The sequence below is a fragment of the Megalops cyprinoides genome, chromosome 13 (genome assembly GCF_013368585.1).
Source record: "Megalops cyprinoides isolate fMegCyp1 chromosome 13, fMegCyp1.pri, whole genome shotgun sequence".
Taxonomy (NCBI): domain Eukaryota; kingdom Metazoa; phylum Chordata; class Actinopteri; order Elopiformes; family Megalopidae; genus Megalops; species Megalops cyprinoides.
Window position 1 is genome coordinate 33695666 of NC_050595.1, and position 13184 is coordinate 33708849.

Consider the following 13184-nt stretch of genomic DNA (forward strand, 5'->3'; position numbering starts at 1 on the left):
ACTTGACTGGCCTGCACACAGCCCTGACCTCAACCCCATCGAGCACCTTTGAGATGAACTGGAACAGAGATTGCGAGCCAGGCCTTCTCATCCAACATCAGTGCCTGACCTCATAAATGCTCTACAGAATGAATGGGCATAAATTCCCACAAAAACACTCCAAAATCTTGTGGAAAGCCTTCCAAGAAGAGTGGAAGCTGTTATAGCTGCAAAAGGGGGACCAACTCCATGTTAAAGTATATGTATTTGAATACAATGTCATTACAATGTAATGGTCAGGCGTCCAAATACTTTTGTTCATATAGTGTTTTAAGATTGCAATGTGTTCCTATTTATCCAGTTCTGTATAACCTATATATATATATATATATATATATATATATATATATATATATATATATATATATATATATATAAAATCCTTTGTTTTCATGTTACGTGTTGTTTCACTTTCATGTTACATTGACTCCTCTAAATAATTCATTCCAAGGAACTTGGGGATGTGGTGGTAAATGTCATACAAAAGTGTTCTAAGGACTGCTAAATTTACAATGGTGAATATTGCATTTGCTATTGGTGTTTCTCTTGCTGATAACCTGGGCAACACTTTATGAGTACAATCAAAATCAGTTTGCGGTGATTACTCACATACCCATCTTATTGCAAAAAAGTGTGTGAATACTAAAGCCAATACATGATCAGTCTGCTTAGATAGACATTGGTGTAAGTAATTTTGTAAAACCAATGGGGGTTATAGATATACCATGGTATTAAAACAAAATTGACATAGCTTGACATGGCCCAACCATTTATTACTGAATTTTACTCATTTTCCACCACATATTTGTCTTTACCAAAGACAATAATGTAATTCAATTCAAATAAGTGCATATACACTGATGAGGCAAAACATTACCACTCACAAGTGAACCGAATAATGATCATCTCCAAACAAGGGCACATGTCAAGGTCTGGGTAGATTAGATGGTAAGCGAACAATCAGTTCTCATAGCCATCGTGTTGGATGCAGGAGAAATGGGCAGGAGTACAGAACCGAGCAACTTTGACAAAGGCCAAATTGTTATGGCCAGACAACTGGGTCAGAGCATGTCTGAAACGGCAAGGCTTGTGGGGTGCTCCCGGTCAACAGCGGTGAGTACCTACCAACAGTGGTCCAAGAACCAAACCAAAAAACCGGTGACAGGGTGTTGGGTGCCCAAGGCTCATCGATGCGCGAGAGCAACAAAGGCTATCCCATCTGGTCCGAACCGACAGAAGATCTACTGTGGCACAACTCACAGAAAATTTTAATAAGAACATAAGAACATATTATGACGATAACAGGCCATTTGGCCCAACTACACATTGTGTGTGTTTCTGTAAGTTATGTGTGTCTTTTGTCATTATGTGAATTGCTACTGTAACACTGGAATTTCCCCTTGGGGATAAATAAAGTACTGTATCTATCTAAGCTCACCATTACAATTACAGAGTATCCAAAACTGCATCAAGTCTGGACTTGAACACAGCAAGGGTCTCTGCCTCAACTACATGACCTGACAACCTATCCCATGTATTAACTCTTTGTGTAAAATAATACTTCCTTATATCAGTGCGGAACTAACACTTAACTAGTTTCCATTTATGTCCCCTTGTTCTACAGACTGAACTCACCCTAAATGTATTGTAGTTAACCTTATTGAGTCCTTTTATAAATTTAAAAACTTCTATTAGATCACCCCTAAGTCTCCTCTCGCTAAGTCTAAATGGATTACGTAACTTGAGTCTTTCCACGTAGCTTTTATATTTCATGCCAGGAACTAATTTGGTTGCCCTTCTTTGAACTTTTTCAAGAACCTCAATATCTTTCTTATAGTGCAGTGCCCAGAACTGCACAAAATATTCCAAGTGAGGTCTGATTAAAGCACTGTATAATTTCAATATAACCTTAGATTTATAATCAATAATTTTGGCTACATATCCCAGCATCCTGTTGGCCTTTTTACTGCTACTGCACACTGCCTAGATCCTGTTAAGCTTGGGTCAACTATTACTCCCAAGTCTTTTTCAAATTGAGCACAGTCTAGTTTTTCCCCCAAAAAAGTTGTTTTGTCTAAGGTTCTTATTTCCCACATGCAAGACATTTTGCTAAACTGAATGTCATCTTCCAGGTATCTGCCTACTTTTGGATACCGTTTAGGTCTTCCTGTATTACCTTAGTTGATTCTATGCTGTTGGCTAGACCCCCTAGTTTTGTATCATCTGCAAATTTTACTGTTTTACTAATAACCTCTGCATCAAGATCATTTTCTCAGTACTTCAGCCCCCTAGCTGTTGTTTTTGTGTTCCCCCCGTCTTTAAATGTGGTCCATGTGCTTTTGTTTTCCCATATGTTCCAGCCCTGCCCCACTCTCCGCCATGTCCCCGCCCACCTGATTTCCAGTTCGCCTCCACCTGCCTGCCTGCTCACCTGCATCCCATTGCCTCATCAGCCCAGCCCTATTTACACCCTGCTTGTCTCTATCTTGTTGCTAGTTTGTTCCAGCGTTTTTCCCTGTTGCGTACCTGCTTGTTTTTCGTGCTGCTGAATCTGTTTTGACTCCTGCCCATCTTCATACCTCGTTTCTGCCTGCTAGGGCTGTAGTACTCGAGTCCAATCTCGGAGTTGAGACGGTTTTTCTATGGTCTCAGACTTGTCTTGGAGTCGTTGGTATTTGCACTCGGACTTGTCTCAATTTTGGCCATTGGTCTCGACTGAGCACAGCTGCCTTTAAAAAAAGTTTTTAAAAGTTTAAAAAAAAAAGTCACACCAATGTGATCAGCCATTTAGCTCGTATGCTAACACCGGTACGCAGGGGCGGGGCCAGAGGGGGGGCTTCGGGGGGCACGGGCCACCCTGGAGATTTGATTGGCCATCCCGGGTGCCACCCAAAATTCCTAGTCTATGATTGGCCATAAACCAGGTCGAAGGCGGGACTTTTGACGTACTCGGTGGTTCAAATCAAGGCGGGAGTCAGGAGTGACTGACTTCAAAAATTCAAGTACACTTTTTGATATAGCCAAGAAACAGCCATTCTATATGTGTAATTGGTTGTTAGCATGTGAGTTAGTTTACAACACTATGGCCCTTGCTAGGAAGCAAAGTTATCTAGCTAGCTATCTGCCCATCTAGCAAGGTAGCTAGCTAGCTAGCTAATCTATCTAGCTAGCTAGCGTTATTTAGCGTTATTTACCTCTGAATATGGTGTTCATATGGTTAGTTTATGGTTTATGGTTTAGCTCCTGTATTGTATTTGTGCTAATTTCACATCTTGTAGTGCTTTTAGTGTGTGGGGGGAATTATAAATATTCGTTATGCGCCTATTCCTGTTATTGTGGATGTGGCGTTATCCACCCTTGAATGAATCAGTGCTCCACTTGGGCCAGAAAAAAAGTCTAGAATCACCACTGCTGGCATGATTTGAACACGAGATTGGAAAATTCTAGCTAATTTTAGCTTTGAGGAAACAATGATTTAACATAAAAAATATAGCAAATGCGGCAGCAAAAACTATGACAAGCTTAAAGCGCTTATGAAAATCTAACGAACCATATAACACGCGGGCTACATAGCGTAAAATAAACATGCGAAAGGGTTAAAGCGAGCTTGTTCAGAAAACATGCATTGGTTTAATTAATTCAAAATCCATCTAGAACGGGCATTGACATTGACATCAGCTTTGTGTCACATTTAAGTGAAAAGGCTAAACTTAAAGTAAACAATATGGCATAATTTTATCCTACAGTGTCGTTACACTGCACTTGCTTTTTTATCATCACAAATATGGTACAACATCCTTCTCAGGGTGGGGGTTACATGTTGTTTTGTCTTTGGAGAGTATTGAGTATGATATCAAGTGAAATGGCTATACTTAAAGTAAATAATATGGCCTAATTTGATCCTACAGTGTTGTTACACTGCACTTGCTTTTTGGTCATTACAAATAATAGTGCAAAATGATCATCTTAAAATAGAAGATATACTGTGTCTCTAGCATCACAAAAATAATATACAGGTAAGTAAGTGGTCTCAAAGAGGATTATTTTTTTCTGTCTCGGTCTTGACTATGTCTCATTTGGACTCGGTCTTGTCTTGGACTCGGACCTCTTTGGACTCGGTCTCAACTAGTCCTGGTCTTGGACTTGTCTTGGACTCGCCAAAGGTGGTCTTGAATACAGCTCTACGAGCGCCTGCCGCTCCTGCCTTGGTCGCCTGATTTGACTGACCACCCGGTTCCGACCCAGCCTGTTCCCGTTCCCGATCCCCACTCCCGGTTTGTGTTTGCTTTGGACTGTCTTTCTGGTTTTGACCCTGCCTGTACTGCTACCTCGAGCCTGCCCAGCAATGTCAATTAAAGCCAGTGAAACCCGGACTCCCCTGGTCTGTGTCTGAGTCCGTGCCTGCACCCTGACACATTTATGTATATGAGGAATTAGAAAAAGGCCCCAACACCGATCCCTGCGGGACTCCACTTCATACAGGACCCTGCTCTGATACAATTCCTCCCACAGTTACAGTCTGCTTTCTACTAGACAACCCACTCAGTGATAGCTCCTGTAATTCCTGCAGATTTCATTTTCACTATGACCCTCTCATGCAGAACTTTGTCAAATGCCTTTTGAAAGTCCAAATAGATGATATCATAAGCTTGGTTTGAGTCTAAACACACTGTAGCTTCCTCAGAAAAGTCTAGGAGGTTTGTTAAGCATGACCCCCCTCTGCTAAAACCATGCTGGCTATCATTTAAGATACCATTTTGTCTAAAGTATAATTCCAATGTTGGATTCCAGTAATTTACATGTGATACAAGTTAAGCTGACAGGCCTATAATTTCCTGGATCAGTCCAGTCACCTTTCTTGTAGATAGATACTACACTGCCATGTTTCCAGTCATCTGGTATTTCTCCAGTTTTAAGGGATTGTTTAAAAATAACTCAAACTAAAAAAAAAATAAATAACTAAGGCTTCCGCTAGTTCCCTGAGAACTCTTGGATATATTCCATCGGGGCCTGCTGCCTTATTTGTTTTAAATTTATGAAGTTTATCTAGTACTTCTGCATCATTTAAATCAATTTTTCCATCAATTTTTCCATTTTTAAATCAGTTTTGCCATCTAGAAAAGGTACCCAGTTTATATTCCTTGTATAATCATGCATCTTAATAAAGTCAGCTCATCTAAAGTTGAAAACTCTAGCATTGGAGAATGCAGACTTAACTTGCCAATAAGCTTCACATGTAACTGCACTATGGTCACTTGTTCCAAGTGGCTCCCCTACCTCAGTACTGCAAATTCGATCAGGATTATTACACAGAACCATATCTAGAATTATGTTCTCTCTCGTAGGTTGAGTAATAGACTGTATCAAATAACAGTCGTTTCCAAAAACTCTTCCTCACATTTACCTTGATCTGACACAGCTTCCCAATTAATTGAAGGGTAACTGAAGTCCCCCATTACTATTGTCTCACCCTCCTGACATGCTAGCTTAATATTATCAAAGAGCATACTGTTGACACTGCTGTCTGAGGCTGGTGGCCTATAACATACTCCGACATTCAGACCCTTTACATTTTCCCCCAATATTGTAATCCATGTCTTCACTAACACCAAGGGGCTCCATTCCTGGAATTTCCTGAATATTAAGATTCTTTTACATAGAGAGCTACGCCTCCTCTTCCTCTCTTGGTTCTACCTTTTCTTAGCAGCTTGTATCCCTCCATGTTATACTCATCTCCATCCCATGCCCCAAGCCACGTCTCTGTGATCCCAACAACATCATAATTACTATTACTCATTAGTTTCTAGATGCAATATTTTATTTTTAATGCTTCTAGCATTTAAACAGAGGAATTTCAGGGTACTACGTGTGCTTTTCCTGTCCTTCCTCTCTACCCCCAGCAGCTCAAAACCACCTCTTTTACAGTGCTGCGCTGACTGATTTGCAATCATGGTTCCCTTGCTACTAATAAAATATTTAGTCATGGTGTGTTCTATTCCGGCAGTCTGTCTATCCCTACCCATCTCACTGTATAATCACCCTGCCCCCCCAAGCCCTAGTTTAAATAACCCTCTGCTACCCTAAGCATACACTGTCCCAATGCAGCTGTACCCCTCCAGTTCAGGTGTAATCCATCCTGCTTGTACAGGTCACCCCTGTTCCAAAAGGAGTCCCAATGCCCCATAAACCTGTACCCCTCTTTCCTACACCAGGTTTGTAGCCATGTGTTAAACCTCCATATAAAGGCTTGCTTCCCTTTGCTTGCACATGGTACCGGTAGAATTCCAGAGAAGACTACCGTGGAGGTTCTGCTCCTAATCTTCCCTGCTAGCTCAATAAATTTGTCCTGCAGAACCTCAAACCTACCCCTTCCTATGTCATTGGCTTCAATATGGACAATGACCACTGGATCCTCCCACACTCTGGCCAGGAGATTGTCTGCATGTTCCAGGAGGTCTCCAACCTGGGCACCAGGCAGGCAACATACCATGCGAGACTCCTTGTCGCGCAAACACACTATGCTATCTACCCCTCTAATGATTGAGTCCCCTACAATCACTAAGGGTGTACTCACACTAGGCAATCCATACCGTGCCCGAGCACGTTTGACCCCCACAGTCCAGTTTATTTGACTAGTGTGATTGCTCCATACCGTGCCCGGGCCCGCTTGAAGAGGTGGGCTCAGGCACGGTTCAGTTGGACTCGGGCACAGTACGCATCAGTGTAATCGCTCACCGTGCCCGAGCACGGAACTCGAACAAGACGTCAATGATGCGACTGTCCCATTTAACAAATATATCTGTGATAGCAACAGTTAGCTGGATATCTGTTAGTTACACCCCCAGTCATAATAAATCTTTTAAACCATCATTTGATTAGCTAGAACACAAATATACAAACATAAGCTGCCTACCTCCAAAATTCAATTGGTTAGTTCTGTAGATCTATACCTAAAAATAACTCTGTGGATCCCCACATTAGCTTGATTACTAGCAAGCGAAATAAAACGAACCATACTTTACGTGGCGATGTAAGCAGGGGCTTGTCAGGGGCTTAGTCAGAGTATCACAAAGGAAGCAGCCAACCTGTTTAAATAGCTAGTCTTCAACAATCGTTCAGATAGGTAGCCTGTTAGCTAACTAGCTGTGTGTGTTTTTCAAATCTATCGCTAGATAGCTAACGTTAGCTCCCCAGCCAGTTAGCATCAATTATGCAATGCAGCGATTCAGTTAATTGTGCTGCATGTATAAGGAGGTTTTTTACAGAGGTAGCTGACGTTGATGGAGGAATTTGGAGCTGCTTTACTCACAGACTATAATTCACGTTCATCAATAAGATGAGAACCAGACCCGTTATTAACCCAAACATTCTCAAATGAATTGAAAAGTGTACTATCCAAGCAGTAATAGAAGATGCTTGTTGTTATAATGATGACAGTAGTGCACACAAAAGTAGTAGCCCTAACTGGTTAACATTAGCTAACATTATTGTGATTAGGCTACTGTAATCTCACACAAAATATTGGTCTGTCCCTTAGCATAATGACTGAAACGTCAGCTGCCTCTGTAAAAATCTTTATACGTGCAGCACGATTAAATGAAAATCGCTGTTTTGCATAATCGATAAATCTAAGGCATGTGAGAGGGCCGTGTGTCACTCCAAATAAGCCACAAAGTAAGTACAATGATGGACTCCATTGTGCTGTGCGAGAGCACTTTTCTTCAACACGAAAAGTTGCATCATGATGATGTAAGCGTGCTCGGACCTGGAGTGGGGAGGGGGGACAATTGTGCTCAGGCACGGTACAAGGCAACCGGACCTAGTGTGAGTACACCCTAACTCTCTTTTCTTGAAGGATGAGGCCGTCTGGGTGCCCTGGGGCTCTTCAGTTCTCCCACTCTCAGGATTGTGGGCCAACTCGTCCTGCAGTGGCATGAAGTGGTTGGTCACTGCAATCTCCGGAGATGCCACCCCTCTTGGAATTGTCCACTCCTTTCTACACCTACACCCTACTGTAACCCAGCTCTCTCACCCTCTCACCCGATCTGGTCTATATCTTCCCCCCTACCTGACTTTGGTGAGCACACTATCTCCCTATAGGGCGTATTAATCAGTTCCTGGAACTAACAATTCAGGATTAGTGTGGAGTATAGCTAGTTGGGCCTCAAGATCAAGAATCTTGTTCTCCAAGTGCTCAACGAGTCAGCAACGGTCACATCCTGGAGGTCTCCCTCCAGAAATCCGATCATCTTGCAACTCTCGCACAGTTTTGGCCACATTTTTCACTCCTAACTGAGTGCACTTTTCCTAAATAAAGATTTACTGCCAGGACAGAATTACCAGCTAAAAAGTGCTAAAAGCACTGAGGTGGCTTAGAACAGCCAAAGGCAGACATTAAACAAGAAATGCCACTAAGCCTAGATAAAATAAAACTACACTTACAGTTCAGCAAAAGCAGACGCGCTAACACAACCAGAATCTGGATATCCTAAAAACAAACGCTGAAGAATGGTAAAAACAAGTGAACTGGCTGGCTAGCTAAACTACCCTACTAGCTAGCCAAAGTATTCTACTTAAAAATTTAAATTTGCTCCTGAGAGGGTGAAAAACCAACCAACCACACCTTGGAGCAGTGGAAGAAGGTCACCTGGTCCGATGAGTCCCGTTTTCTTTTAGATCACGTGGATGGCCGTGTACGTGTGCACCGTTTACCTGGGGAACTGATGGCACCAGGATGCACTGTGGGAAGACGGAAAGCCGGAGGAGGGATGTGATGCTCTGGGCAATGTTCTGCTGGGGAACCCTGGGTCCGGCCATTCATGTGGACATCAATTTGACACGTGCCACCTACCGAAACATTGTTGCACACCAGGTACACCCCTTCATGGCAATGGTATTCCTTGATGGCAGTGGCCTCTTTCAGCAGGATAATGCGCCCTGCCACACAGCACACATTGTTCGGGAATGGTTTGAGGAACATGATGCAGTGTTCAAGGTGTTGCCCTGGGCTCCAAATTCTCCAGATCTCAATCCGTTTGAGCATCTGTGGGATGTGCTAGACCGACGAGTTCGATCCACGGCGGCTCCACCTCGCAACTTACAGGACTTGAAGGATCTGCTGCTAATGTTTTGGTGCCAGATACCACTGGACACCTTCAGGGGTCTTGCAGAGTCCATGCCTCAGTGGGTCAGTGCTGTTTTGGTGGCACATGGAGGACCAAAAGCATATTAGGCAGGTGGTCATAATGTTTTGGCTCATCAGTGTATATAACTCAGTCAAGTAGATCTGACACAATACACAGTATTGACGTTTATCTGAATTTAATTTGTTTAACTGCTTCAAAGCAGTTGAAATGCTTGCAAAGGATTATACTGATTCATCACGCATTAAAAGCCCCAGCTTTTTAAAATGACCTTTCATTAAGCTTAAGTGCTGTGGCAGTTTTGATTAAATTTGTATGTCTGTCAGACTAATTTCTCCTATTTTCTTCACCCTCCTCCTGTTGCACTATATGTTACTTACGTTACTGCAATGTCGCTACACCTCACACGCTTCTGTTATAAACAAAGCCTTTCTTAAGTTGTATCAGCCAGTGAATATATTTTATGAATAGTCCTTTGAAGTGGAATACGATGCTAACCCTTGTGTGGTGTTTGTTTTTTGTTACTCACCCAATATTTGTGGGTCTGCTGGACCCACAACATTATTGGGTTTTTAAAACAATACAGGCATAATAATTTATGAAAAAATACTTAACAGATCACTTTCTCAATTACAAGCAATATAGACAGCATATAGGGTTCATGTTTGCCATTTATCTCTGCTAGATCACATTTATCAATAAAAGTGCTATTTGTTTTTTGTGATAATTATAATTTTCTTTTACAAAAATCATTAAGACATTGGTGGAATAAATCATGTTTATCTTGAACAAATATGAATGAAAAAAGGTTATCACTATTGATGTTTATTGCTTTGAACTGAACAAATTGGAAAGAAAAAAAAAAAAATTTACATTTAGTATTTTATGGAAATGATAAATAAGCTCCATTGAACACATATTCATGCCGGTCTACACAACACATGAGGGACAGAGCTTTACTGTGTGTATTGCAAATGTATTTCTTGCACCTGATGCATGTATACTGTGTCTTCCTGTCCTTCTTGGGTCCACACACATTGCAGCACTTCCTTTTGTTGCTAGCTGCAGCTTAGAATGATGAAAACACTTAGCTCAGGAATTTTACACACACACACACACACACACACACAATTACAGCGGGTCAAGGTAGGAGAGTCAGACACATACATATGCAACATCACCACTCACACTTACTTCAGGTACTGCAGTTGGTGGTTCTGTGGGTCAGGCGGATGGGGCACCAGCATCCTCCTCCTGAATCCTCCTCACAATGGCTAGAGAGGCTGGGGTTGACAGGCCTGTTCTGTGTAGTCAACAGTTGAGGTGGGAGCTCTGGCTTGTTTTTTGTACTGTTCCTACCATTGTCAGCTTCATCTTTAGGAGCTCCTGTCCCAGCTTGTGTGAAGTAAAAAAGTTTGTGATCTTGTGGCCACAGAGTCCCTGTGTCATGTCCAGGACAACTCAAATCCCTTGGTTCTTCTCAGGGGCTTCTCTATCTGGCTTCCCCGTATACACTTGCAAGTTCCACACATGTGATGAAGCAGCATCACAGGCAGCCCAGATCTTGATTCCATTTTTTTGTGGGTTTAGACGGTATGTACTGCCTGATGGAGCAGCGGCCCCTAAATAGCATAAGCTGCTCATCAACAGTAACATTGGGCCCAGGGCTGTAAAACAGGGAAGGCGGTCCACCCACTTGTCCCACAGCTGGTCTGGTGTCTCGGTTATCAAAGCAGATAATCCTGGAAATGTGGAAGTTTTCCAGAGACATTGTTGCACTGAAAAGTTCTGTTTCTGCATCCCACAGGGATTCTGTAGATTCCCCATTGGATCTGAAAACACCAGCAAGGATATGAACCCCAAAGTATGCTAACTGAAGGTTAATAATGCTAATGAAAACACAATGAACCATGTAACATAACACGCACGCTACATAGCATAAAAAAATAAGTTACATGCGAAAGGGTTAAAAAAAATAAATTCTCTCTCGCACACTTATCGCCAGCATGCCAATGGTAGCACGCGTGCCTAAGGTTGCCGACCCCTGGCCTACAGCATTGGAAATTCCCCTTACTGAGCTCAGGACCTAGTCAATACAATCACAGAAAACCTTTATAATGTCACCTCAATGAAAGTTAATCAAATCAATGTGTTAGGTTGTAATCGTATTGCTAGAGGTTGCACATCATCATGTTGAAACTGAAATTATGTAAGCTAGTTGGACAGAAAATGGAATATTGTCAGCCTATGTGTAATAGCATAGCAAGCAACATAGGCTAACATAGGTGTTATACTAGCCTTTCATTACATGCATAATATTATACTCATAAAGAGATGACATAGCTGCATACCTTTTGCGTGTTTCTACCCTTTTCCTCTTTCCTAAACTGGGCACCTGATGGCTTAGACCTTTTATCCATTTGTGTTGGTTTGGCACTCGAGCATCAATACATTACGCATCCCCCAACACTGTGAACCAAGAGTCAAGACTAAACCAGTTCACCTTGGTGGTGTGCAGACTGGTTTTATATTCTTAATGATTTTGCACAAACCAGAATTAAAAAAAAAAAATGCAACATGTCTGTGAAACCATATATTCACAGTATTATGAATGAATTGTGGTTTATTTGGTAGCATTTTGTAGTGTGACTGATTTTACTAATTGCATTAGTACTGTACAAAGTTAGAGGTGCGCTATTTGATAGATTCCCCCGCTCCCCCTACCTCAGGCTTCCAGTGGGGAGACCTGAGGTCAACCTACCCCCCTGCCCCCCTCCCGTATTAGACCTTCTCAGGCAGTAGCCTGCCTAGCTCACAAAATAGAATCAGGGTGCCCACTCCGACAAGATTAATTGACCCACACGTTGACATGATATCATTGACGTGACGTGCAAATGAGTGATAGAAAATCGCAAATGTCAGCATTCTTTCCCGGGCCACGCCTGGCAAGATGCCGACCTAGGTGGCTGCCCATGTCGACCATACCTAAATCTGCCACTGGTTTCCGATTTTGAAAAGAAAAGAAATAATCTTTGAGAGTGAGTGTGTGAGTGAATCACACACACACACACTCACTAACAGCAGGCCCAGGTAGGAGGGAGAGAGTGAAGGTACACAAACCTTTTCCCTTCATTTTTACCATGTTTACTTGTTTTCACCTACAATTCACACTTTTATTACCCTCGGGTCCAGTGGACCTGAACACCACATATGTAATATAAATGTGTAGGGGGGTGCACAGTGTGCACTCAATGAAAATGTGTTTTTACACGTTCATAGAAAATGGGCCAAGGCCAACAAGACTCAGGTTGAAAATTAAATTGCATCATTTTTCTTTTAGTAAACATTGAACTCAAATTACTCAAAATGTTAGGGAAATTCAAAGTCATTTGTCTATATGTCTGTTGAACTAAAGGTTAAAATTACATCCTGGAATTGCAGAGGGCTACAAAAAACAAAAAAGGTCAAACAAGTTATGAACAGGATTAAAGTATTGCAATCTAACATTCCACACAAAGTATTCCTTCAAGAAACTCACCTAACCCATGAAGATGAACTTAAAGTGAGGAGGTGGAAGGGAAATTGACAGCCCCTTTTACCTCTCAGGCAAGGGGTGTCAGGACTCAGGCACGGACTCAGACGAGGACCACGAGGGCTCCAATTCCAGGCGTTTATTAGCAGAATCGTCAAACAAGCAGGCAGTCCAAAAACAGGCAGGGTCAAAATACCAGGTAGGCAGTCCAAGGGCAAAACAGGAATCAAAAACAGAAACAGGCAGGGTCAAACCATGAAGGCAGGCAGATCAGGCAATCAGGACAGAAGGGCAGGCAAAAACGATGTCAAGGAACAGGCAAGGCAAAAACCAGCAAAATCCAAACAGGAAAACAGGCAGGAAACGAGACAGGCCAAAACACTGAAACGATCTGGCAAACAACACAGAGACAAGCAGGGTAGATATAGGGCTGGGCTGATTAGGTGATGGGAGGCAGGTGTGCAGGCAGG

At 42.3% G+C, this 13184-nt stretch overlaps 1 long non-coding RNA gene across 1 annotated transcript; it reads right to left on the reverse strand.

The window, feature by feature from the left end:
- Nucleotides 1-9198: 9198 nt before the first annotated feature.
- Nucleotides 9199-12842, reverse strand: LOC118787655. The gene is made up of 3 exons (XR_005005387.1): nt 12721-12842; nt 10377-11014; nt 9199-9233 (listed from the first exon to the last, which is right to left on the reverse strand). It is a non-coding gene; the product is annotated as an uncharacterized LOC118787655 (long non-coding RNA).
- Nucleotides 12843-13184: the final 342 nt, after the last annotated feature.